Below are 12,242 nucleotides of genomic sequence, written 5' to 3'. Positions count from 1 at the left end.
AAATATTACATAAGATCTATTCAAATGAGCTTTTTCTCCTTCAAAACAAAATAAAAAATGTTATATTACATATTCACAGCAGACTGCAGACTTGAAGACATTTATTGACACCTTTCACAAGTCGAGTAAGTCATAAGTGGCTATTGCTATATAAACTGGTAGCTCACAGGGTGCTGTGTTCGAGAGCAGATTATTAGAAAGTTTAGTGGAAGGAAAAAGCTTGGTAGAAAACCGGTGTACAGTTTTTAGAGAAGTATAAACAAGGTACCTGGGCTTACTCAGTACTTAGTGAAGCCTTTTGCATGAATATCTGCATCAACGAGATGAGACATTGAAGAGGTGTGGAGGAAGCCCAGGTCTCTCAAATAGCAGCCTTCATTTCATCAGCATTGTTGGATTTGTTGTGTGTTATCTTCATCTTGACTTGTAGGAAACTAAAATCAGCATCTCCACAAAGACCATCAGCAGAGGGAAGCATGAAGTTTGCTGGCAGACGGCCACACTGACTTTGAACCTCATAAAGCTAAATTGACCAGCAAAGATGCCATGACTCCTTAAATAATTACTTCACACCGAAACTCAAGCTCTCCCCTCCTTGGATGTTTGAATGAAGCCTATTGATTTTATATAAATGGGTGAAAAATGTGTTTGTTTTATCACAAGGAATACATCCAAAAGCTTTTAAATTGCTAAATACGAAATCTGAATATTTGTAAAAATCACCAAATAAACTCTGTTTTTTAATGAGAATCCAAAACAATCCTGTATTTATAATCATTTCTCAAAAGTAAATAAAAATCAAACATTACATTTTATGTTTATAGATTTTATTATTAGCTAAGATAAAGCTTTGTGTGCCAACAAATCACAGAGCACTAACACATCCAGCATTAATACACTAAATACACTGGTCAGCGTGCCTTTTCACATAAAAGTACAAAACTGTGGAATTCACTGCCGACTGGGCTTAAGACCAGATCTGAGTTTAAATTGTTTACTACTAGGTTTAAGTCTTGGCTTAAAAGCTAACAAAGGTTTATACGTTGGTAAATAGCGCTTTTTGTGAGCGAGTGAAATACTGGTGTTTTTAGATTCTGTACATCATAGATGTGTGTTGGTGTGTGAAAGAGTTAAATAAAGTTTTGATATGTCTGTGTGAGGGTGGACGAATGAAGGTGGCTATGAAGCTAGTGTTTTAATTATTATTATTATTTTTAGAAAGGCACAATCAGGGACATGAGCTGTAAATTAGCTCTCTTTGTACATCTATCTGTCCCTGTCAAATAAAAAAAATTGGTAAATAACAGAAAATTCAAGTGTTTTGTTTAATTTTGTTTAAATACACCTTCAGATTGGCAAGTACATTTGAAAGGGGAAAAAATTGCAATGTTAGAATTTCAAAACAAGATTGGAGACATTTAAAGAGTCTACATCTCTTTTTTTACCTTGCTGTTTGTAAAAATGGGCAAATTTAGCATTTCTAAACAAAATGCTTTAAAGATGACAGGCCCATTACTAAGACAAGATAAAGTAAGAAAGCAAAAAAAAAAAAAAAAAAAAAAAAAAAAAAAGGGGAAAAAAGTTTAACATTAAGCCACCTATAACTCAAATATTACTTGTATTTGGAATGAAGACCATAAACTATAAATAGGAAAAGTGCACTTAAAAGTTCCTCTCCAGTGCAGTCTACTGCTAATGCAGAACATCTCGGGAATTATGATGATAAATTGCAAAGCGAGGGCAATATTTGCATATGCAAACCTCCAAAGGATGTATAAAAAAGACAATGCACTAATAAATCACCTTGTCCAAATTGGACCCTGTGAAGCTGCGTTCAGTGAAAAGCAAATGTAAACACACCACATCCATCAGCCCTCGTTTTTCCCTTCGGTAACCTTTTCCCCTTGGGTTACATGGCTTTAATTGCTTATGTGCCCTGTCCTGCTTCACCAGATGAAATATGACGGATTCCAGATGGGTTTCACTTATGTGAAGCAGCCACGCACTGGGCCGGGGAAGCGTGCATAACAAAGCTCAGAGCTGATGCTCCAGAGACTTCACAGAGAATTTTATGACCCAGAAACGTGTTTTGTTTACGCCATAAATTAGTGGAAGGAGAAAAGAAAGACTGCAGCCTGCACGCCCCACAGCCGGGGATTCAAAGCGCACAGTGCGGCGGGAAATAATCCAGAGGGGGTTTTATAGAGCCATCTTTAATCCCTGATGTTAACCAGTACAATAAAGGTCAGCTTTCAGTAAGCTCGTGCAGTTTAGGAAGACGCAGTGACACACGCATAAATCTGGGCTCCTAACAGAGACTTAAAAAACCCCGTTCACTTCAAACAAATGCACCAAAACGTGGTGGTTCTAGGATATCAAAGCTAGAACGGCAGCGGCTTTTATTTACATATAAAGTATGCGAGAAGATATAAAACAAAATCCATCATCCGCCTGAGGAGAAGAAAAAAAAAGTCCTGCTGGTAGATCATTGGAGGTGCAGATGGGGAACCATTCATCGCTTTTATTTTAAACACAGTGCTGCTCAAAAATGCACATTAATTTATCTTTATGATGAATATGATACTTATTTTTATCCATGTATTTAGACTGTTCTTTTTTGCAGGGTGAATGAATATATAACACTTTGTTTTAGTGGCTGTGAGAAACAGGAACAGGATGCTCGGTTGTAATTTTATTGTAAAATTTCTTTAATTCACATATAGTTAGCCCTATTTACACAAGCTGAAGTATATACAGAATATATAGTTAAATGTGTCCACATTTTTAAGCCATCAGCGATCTTCTGGCATAATTCTGCCCCTACACTTGGCCACTGGTTTTGGCTGTTAGTTTGTGTAAAGTGATTTGGCTTCCTGGCAAAGAACCAGGCTTTTAGAGCCTTCAAAAAATGTTTAGCATCCCAAAATCTGCTTTTTATTATTGCCAAAACCATTGATTCTAATGTGTGTCGAGCTTCATATTGAAGCAGGAACCTCCGACTGTGTCCAACGTTCAAGCATCTTGTTGTTGATTACAGATGAAGCTGAAGAATTTGCAACCACTGGATGTTCATGGACCTCTTTCATTTATGTTTGTTTTAAGCTTGACTCGTCCTTGGCTTTATCTGGTCTAGAAGGGCGTAGAAAATGTGAATTTTCACAGGTCCAGTCCAAATCTAACATAAACTTAGAAAGCTTGGCTTGCCAGTTTTATCAACCACATTTAGAGAGTAATAGGCATCTTGTTGTGGATGTCATTTTCCATTTACATTTCAAACAAAGTTTCATTTGGTCTCGACAGAAGGCAACATCAGCTTTTCTGTCTGTTCAGCAATAATTTGGATATATAATCAATAATAATAATAATAAATTAGATATATTCACATGCAACACCAGTAAAACTGGTAGCAAAAGAGGCCCACAGCATGATGCCAGCATCACTCATCTCACTGGCAGCAATAGCTTGTTACTCCGTCCAGGGAAAACACGCAGCTATACACAGAATCACAGGACCCGGGATACGTTTTACCAAATGATATGCAAATTAAGGACAGCAGTCGCTATGTTGATAACTCTATCCAGGAATGATGCACAAAAGCACTCAGTTGGGAGTAATTACGCGTAATAAATGGCAATGCCCATTCTTTTTGCAGCACTACCCTTGCACCTCATAACTGAGGGTTTCTGCAAAGTCCCCTTGAATAGCTCCACAGGCATACAGTACGACGTTGCCACCACCATGCCCAACAGTTTGCACAGCGGTCGGAGCCTCACCTTGACTCCTACAATCAAATGTCTCGTCTTTAAGGCATAAGATCTCCTTTTCTATCTAATATGACCACAAAAAGTGTCTCCAGAAGGAATTTAAACTGTCCACAGGAGGTGCAAACTCAGCAGAAAAGCATGTAGGTATGCACAAAACTCTCAGTAATGTGTCCTAGCAGTAAGCTATTATCGTTTAAATTAGTAAGCCGTGGTTTTATTTGGTTGTGCAGTTAGAATATATAGAAATAACCGGAAAATAGAATATAATCTTTCTTAATTATCTGATTCATCAACAATCTCAAAGGAACTTGGGCCAGAAACTGGGTAATACCTCATATTAATGACAGTGCAGGGCCATAAAGAGACATTAAGGTTATTGATATTGAACTACTGTGGAAAGGATCTAATTTGTGTGCCCTACATTGCACACCCTTGGAGTAACTAGAAAGTTTCTCCTAACTTGCCCTAAGATTTTACTCTCATGTAATTAATCATGTCTTATCAAGGCGTCCCCAGGTAATTAAACTCATCTCGAGCATAGAGATAAATTATAGGAGTTCACTGTTATGAAAGAATAAAAAAAAAATGTAATATGAGTAAAAAGGGGAAGAGAAGGAAAAGTGTGCTTTCATTATGCCTCAGCCTTCTGGAAGGGTTCATCTTTGCTTTCAGGAGGGACACTCCCATTCGGGCTGCAGCAGCGATTCAATAATTCAATTTAGTCCTCATTGTCCACATCATGTCTGTCACGGTTATTTAAGACGCCGCCCTGCCGTCCGGTCTGCCGTGAATAATATTCCCCCATGTGCTCGCGCCTGTAACGGCTCTCTGATGCTCATCAAAATAAAACAAATCATCGCTCACACATCCAGGAAACCTCAGAGGAGCGAGCGTTAGATTCAGGCTCACATACATACGGCGTCAAAAATAGTCCCTGTGATTATCCAGCCGAAAACGACCGCCTTTGTTACAGCATCTGCAGAACCGAGGAAGACATTCGATTTGTCTTCTCTTCCGGGGGTAAAAAGATGCTTAGAAGACACGCATGTCCATCTGAAGCTGTTTTAGAAGCTGCAGGGGCTTCATACGAGCTAATTGGGAACTTGAGACAGGGCCTCAGCGAGAGATCAACTTCCTGCAGGAGAAGTTGTCATCATTACTGCCTAAGTTGGTGCGGGAGTCAGAGGGCTCCGCACACGAAAAGCTAAAAGCTCTGGTTCCCTTCTGATGCGTCAGAGATGAAGTCAGTCGCTGGGAGAGATGATGGCTCATCAATTAGACCGAAAGTGGAGCGTGGATCTGTCTTTTATCTGCTTAGATGCACAATCACTGCCTGATGGATCCAGCTGCCGTCATCCAGTTTTGCTAACAAAGAGAATAAGAAAAAAATAAACCATGACTTTGTGCACAAATGTTACATATTAAATAATATTACATAGCCTAAGGTACTTTCTATAAAAGTACCATAGGCACAGGTTACAGAATCACATCTAGAGAAACCAAAAGCAGACAAAAGATCGACGGTAGCAAAAGCTCAGTACAGAATACAAAGAATAACGGGGCTTGGAGTACTTTCTATAGAAAGAAAAACTATGACAGCAAAAATACAGCTCTAAACAAAGGCCAGGGGGGCTTTCAGTGGAAAAAATACACAGAGAGAATAAACAAAGATGGGGGCAGCCACAGCTCCTTTGATAACTCCATCCAGGAAAGACATGCAGATGCACAGATGTCACAGGAGCAGTGACTGGAAAAATAAACTGCAAGCCCATTATTATTATTTTTTTCTAAAACAGTAACCTACTACATCACTATCGAAGGTTTCTGTAAATAATTTAACTCTACAAGGAAAATATTTCACGTTGGACAAAGACTGGGTGGGCTTAGTGGCGTTGTCGCTTGGCTTATTTTATAGTTTTGTTTTCACATTTTGAAAATTTTATTACGTGAACTAACAAATCGTGGAAGTTGTGAGGCAAAAGCTGTAATTTATTTCAAAAGACAAAAGTTGTCTAAACTGCAAACAAGAACAAATTAATTAAAAAAAATCATCCATTGAAATCATCTCAAAACGTCTCAAAAAGGTGCAACAACGATGAATCACAGCAAAAACTTTCAGAGCAACAGTTATCTGCACAAGACACTGCTGGGAGATGCTCCTTTTTGATGAACGAGCCTTTGGGTCCATCTGCAGGTTCGGTTGGAGCCTAATGAGATGTGTGACGGAGCTACGACTGATACAGGTCATGGAGACATATGAGCGTTTTTTTGGGTTCGTCCGCTGCTATGTTCGGCAGCCATGTGTCTCTGACAACTTGTGGAGGGCTGCGAAGGCTTTTGCAACAGACAGAGGCGTTTCGGGAGTTGAGTTATGGAGGAGAGAAGATCCGTAAGGTGGGAGTGGAGAACAGTGGGTAAATATTTGCTCCCAGCAGGTAGCCAGTCCCCAATAGTGACCTTGTTCCATTCCCCCCCAGTATAAATGGCTGATAAATGGGGGAGCGAGGACAGAAGCACAAATAGAGGCCAGCATTGGCTCACATATCATGAGCTTGTAAAACAAATGGGGATTCATGAGCAAAGTAGGTGATGTGTTATTGCAGCTGAAAAAGTCCTAGAGTCCAAAACTTTTCTTTTATGTAGGAGATAACTTTTCAGACAAACAGCTTTGGAAGACTATTTAAAGTTCAATTTCAATTTTATTTATATACCGCCAATTCACAACACATGTCATCACAAGGCACTTTACAAAGTTAAATTCAATCAAATCATACAGATTGGTCAAAAAGTTTCCTATCTAAGGAAACCAAGCAGGTTGCATCAACGTCTTGACAAGCAGCATTCACTCCTCCTAAAAAGAGCGTAGAACCACAGTGGACAGTCGTCTGCATTGTTCATGGATTTGCAGCAATCCCTCATACTGAGCAAGCATGAAGCGACAGTGGAGAGGAAGACTCCGATTAAACAGGGAGGAAATCTTCAAGTAGAACCAGGCTCAGTGTGAACGGTTATCTGCCTCGACCCACAGGGCGTCAGAGAAGACAGAGCAGAGACACAAAAAGCACAGAAACACATTGATCCAGGAATGCTTTATATGCTATATGGTAATAGCAGGTGATCTGTCTCCCCTGGATGATGTCACAGCTAACGGAATGCTAGACCAGGTAAACCTACTATGAAGAAAAAAATGTAGCATAGCTACAGAGGTAGCTCAGAGTTACCTAACCAACTCTAACTATAAGCTCTGCCTGTCATGGTTCAGTTTTGGCCTGGCTATCTCCCTTTGTTATTTTTCAGCACCTCCTCCTCTCACACAGCTCAGCCTCCACTCCCTCAGCAATCAGTCACACCTGTTAGCCACCAATCAGTCACTACTCACTTCACCTGCCTGCCTCTCTATATAAGCTTCCTTCAGTTTTGTCCTCGTCGCTGGCTCGTCTTCAGTCTCTACCAACACCACGCCTGTCAAGTCCTGCCCTCATCAGTCTCCACTCACTCCATGTCTGTCAGCCTAGTTTGCTCCCTGCTTAGTAGCTGGATCTCCTGCTACCCCTGCGTGCCATGTAGGGTCTCTGCTAGCTGCTGGATTTCCTGCTACCTCTGTGCTCCAAGTAAGCTCTCTGCTTTGCTGCTGGTTCTCCTGCTACCTCTGCACCTCTGGTTCGACAGTAACCCTGCATCTCCAAGAATTCCCCCTCACTGCACCGCTGGTGCGCCAACAGTCTTGCATCTCCAAGAACTCTCTTGCTCTGCCTCTCTGGTTTGACAGCAGCTCTGCATCTCAAGAACTCTCTCTCACTGCATCTCTGCGAAAGTTGTCCTAGCTCCTCCTTGTACTCGTCACAAGATCCAGCTGTGAGTTCTCAAGTCTCTTCCAGTCAGCCTGCTCCTGCACCCATTATCTCCTGTCCGGTAACAAACTCTGTTCCGAGAGGCCAATTTAATGCCATCCAGATTAACTGATTGATTAAGAAGTTTATTTTTAGAGGACTCTGTTCCAAAGATGACAACTTCTGTCTTGTCAGAATTTAAAAACAGGAAATTTAAAGTCATCCAGGTTTTGATGTCATCAAGACATGCCTATAGTCAAAGTAATTGATTGGATTCATCAGGATTTATGGATAAATATAGCTGAGTGTCATCAGCATAACAGTGGAAATTAATCCTATGCCGTCTGATAACTTTGCCAATCGGAAGCATTGGCAAAGTTAAGATAATTGGCACAAGGCCAGAGTTTGAAGATTTATTATTAACATGAACAAACAGGAATCTGTCAGACACATACGATTTAAACCAGCCTAACTCTTTCCCCTTAATCCCTACAATATGTTCAGGTCTTTCTAGGAGAACATTGTGTTCAACTGTATCGAACGCAGCACTGAGATCTAACAGGACAAGTACAGACACAAGTCCATTCTTTGAGGCCATGAGAATATCATTAGTGACCTTCACCAGAGCTGTTTCGGTACTATGATGAGCTCTGAAGCCTGACTCAAACTCTTCAAATAGGTCATTACTTTGTAAATGTTCACATAGTTGATTAGCAACTACTTTCTCAAGAATTTTAGATAGGAAAAGAAAATTAGATAAACGTTTCTTAAGTAAAGATTTAATAACAGCTACTTTAAAAGCCTGTGGTACATATTCATTTACATAGGATAGATTAATAATGTCTAAAATGGGGGCATTAACCTTCTTCTGAGGGAGGAGAACTTAAATTTAACTAAAAAAATGGTCAGATAGGACAGGGTGTAATGCTGTTATTTCTTCACAATCAATGCCAGATGTCAGCACAAAGTCCAAAGTATGAAGGCAAGAATGTGTCGGTTTATGCACATTTTGACCAAAACCAATTGAATCTAGGATAATTTTAAAGGTCACATTAAGGTTATCACATTCAGTGTCAACATGAATGTAAAATCCCCCACCATAATAACCTTGTCCAAAATCAGATAGGAAGTCTAAGAACTAATCTAAAAAACTGAGCGTAAGGGCCTGGTGAACGATTTAAACAACAAACAGAAGAAGTTTTATTGCTTTGCAGTTTGGATGAGGGAAACTGAGGGTTAAATGTTCAAAAGAATTCATCCATTTTCCAACACTTATTCCTATTGGGGTCCCAAGGGGTATCTATCTCCAGCTGTCAATGGGCAAGAGGTGGTGTACACCCTGGACAGGTCACCAGTCTATCACAGGGCAACACAGAGACAAACAGGACAAACAACCATTCTCACACACACTCACACCTAAGGAGAATTTAGAGAGGCCAATTAAAGTGGTTGTTACTCCTCCCGTTCTCATAGTTCAGTGAATGTGGAAATTTAAATAATTGGTGGGAGCTGACTAATTTATACTAACGTAGTCCTCTTGGAGCCAGTTTTCTGTGGGACAAAATAAATCAATCTGATTATCAGAAATCAATTCATTAACCAACAGAGTCTCTGCAGGGAGAGAGCTTATATTTAAGAAACCACATTTAATTGGTTAAAGTTGAGTCATTGCTTTTGATGAGATTTTTATTATTTGTTCCTTTTAGATCACTTTTTAATCTTATCTAAAGAAAAACAGCAATGGTGACTATTAAGGTCTATTAAAAAAAACGTGCCCACCCATAACAGAAACTTCCATGAGAAGTATGAGGCACCAGAGCAGTCCCCAGAACAGAACTATCCTTCTTCATTAGCTTGTTGAGCTATTTAAGTCACTAATGCTGGTACTGCTACCCAAACAGATGTCAGGGAAAAAGGATTGGATCCTCCACAATATAGATAAAGGTAAATAGAAGATATCTTGCTGCAAACATAGACATACAGTCTGCTCTTTCCCTTCTTTCAGACAGCGTCAGTGTTTCACCTCTAGTCCAGTGACAGTCTGTTGTCCAGATGAACACTGTGGTGTCTGTACTCCGCGCATGATGGAAATAGTGTTTGAACAATGCCCTTTTTTCTCAAAATCCACAATCATCTCCTTTTTTCAATTATTTTAGTTCACCGATTTGGATGTCAAACACTAATAACCACTTCCTGTTTAAACAAGTTTCTAATCACTAAAATTCTTTTGCCTGATGAAGGTCCATGACAGCTGTTACATAATGAATTTTGCAAGTCTTACAGCAGGCGGTAGTTTCATCTTTTAGGGACACTAAGCCTACCTTAAATTATTAATGTACAGTTTCATAATCTATCAAAACCTCTCTGATGAGTGAAGATTTTCAATGGGCGATTGGATGAGTTTATTTAAAGGTGACTTATTATGCTTCCATTTAAACAAGTTGGGTCTATGGGCTATACAAAACAAGCTCATTGACTTTTTTTGCACACAATTATTCTCAGATAATGAGATTTCCCCTATACAGTCTCACTTATTTTAAAGCTCCTTTCAGAATGAGCTGTTTTAGGGCTCTGTCATTTTTATTCAAATAAGTTGTGGCTGGCTGTGCCCCGCAACTCAATGGTTACAGTCACAGTTTATACACGGCACAATGACACATCCTCTTTGACCCTGGGTCAGGTGGTGGAGCCTCCTGCACAACCAGAAAGGACGCAGCACACGTTTCTAAATTCCAAGTTTCTAAATGGACAGACGGCTAACAGTAGCCTATTGTTAGCATTAGCTTGTGATAAATGACAAATCATGTTAATGCCAAATAGCCATTGTATACAGCATTCAGGGCTAAAGTGGGCTGATGAAGTGGGCAGAGATTTGCTTGAGTTGCTAAGGGAGGGGCAGTACCTGCTGATTGTGATGTAATAATCAGGAGATTTCTGAAACGACTCGTTTTCCAGATACCAACAAATTTACGTATTTCCAAAAATGTTTTCTTTAGCTCTTGAACTGTTTCAAGAAGGAGTAGAGACCCAAATAGAAGTATAAAAACGTGCAAATACATTTTGCATAACGGGTCTCCTTTAATATGAAGGTAAAGATTAACCGCTCTCCCCAGTCCAGTGGCTAAGGAGAGCTGGGAATTACTCAAATAAAGATTTAGATTTAGTAACAGACCACAGCCAAAACATTTCTGCTCGTTACTGATTATCTAAAAAAATAGGAAACAATCAGCAAACCAGGGGAGTGTAGTAACAAGGTTGCATTTTCTTGAGTAACTTTTTGAAATGCGAAGTTTTACTGCACTTTAATTTTTACTTCTACTTCAGTAATATTATTTCCAAGTAACACAACTCCTACTTGGGTAAAATATTTGTTTATGTAACCCAATTGGGGTTAATTCACTGACTGAGAAGCGAGAACCTGATGACAGACACAAATACCAACCCATACATTTTATGGCTGACCAGTCAAACGCAGACTTGGGGGACCTGCGTACAGCAAAGTATGACTGTAGCTGACCTGATCTATTTATTTTCAAAGATGTTTCACTTTGAGCATCAGAGAGACCCTGAGCTCCACCAGTAGACTCAGTTTGTACTGAGTCGGACCTCGATTTGTCTTCAGAACCGTCTTAATTCTTTGTGGCATGCTCAGTTTGTACCCCACCATTGTACCATCTCCAACACCCTAACCGTTTATAACAAAACAATAAGAACACAAATAAAACACCTATTATTTATTATTATTTATTAACGACTAAAGTAGGCATGAGCAAGCTCTGTCACGTTTGCTCGGGACCGGTTGGGAAGAAGGCCTTATACTTCCTGTGACAATTCTCAGGGGAGCTGCTGGTCATCTTCTCCACCGCTAATTTTCAGTCTGTCCCATGTTTGTCCATCACTGTGCGGTACGGCTTATCCACAAAACAGGACAGGTCCAGACTATACCGAACAATTAGGTCTGGATCATTAGGGTTGACCTTCCCTCCATCCAGGAATTATTCAGGTCTAGGATCAGGAAAAGAGCTACTAAGATATCTGCAGACCCCACGCATCTGACCTGTTTAGGTCAGTGCTATTTACAAAAACCAGCTGCCACAGAGACAGTTCCTTCCCCCAGGGTGTCACTCTGACGAACACATTGAACACCTCACAGGTTGAGGAGTCAGCAACACTGCTGTGTAATAAAATAAGCATATTTTCACATTGTGGCGTCTTTTTTCCCCCCTTCTAGTTCCTTGATTGCGCCCACAATCATGGCCAATGAAGCTGTTTCTGATTCTTTCCAGTCTGGACCTAAGAACGTCTAACGACAGCTGATTTGTGGTCCTCAGTGCTTGACTAGAGGGTAAGGGTGCAATACAGAGGTGCCAGACTTTAAGCAACCATTAAGGATACTGTCTCAAATCAACAAGGCGTTTCCCCATATATTTGCTCTCTTATTGAATATGTTCTGTTTTTATGACATCCTATGTCAACCAGAAAGGTGATTACGCAGGAATCCTAGTAAATCAGCAGTTTCTGAAATACTCAGAACAACCATCAGATTCTAAGAGCCTTAAATCTTCTTTCCACCATGTCCTGATGCTCCGTTGCCAAATTTCATTGAGTTACTGCCATGTGTTCGGTGGATAAGTAGCAATAACAAGAA

Source organism: Fundulus heteroclitus, chromosome 6 (genome assembly GCF_011125445.2).
Source record: "Fundulus heteroclitus isolate FHET01 chromosome 6, MU-UCD_Fhet_4.1, whole genome shotgun sequence".
In the NCBI taxonomy this organism is placed as follows: Eukaryota; Metazoa; Chordata; class Actinopteri; order Cyprinodontiformes; family Fundulidae; genus Fundulus; species Fundulus heteroclitus.
Note: the sequence above shows the minus strand (reverse complement) of the source record.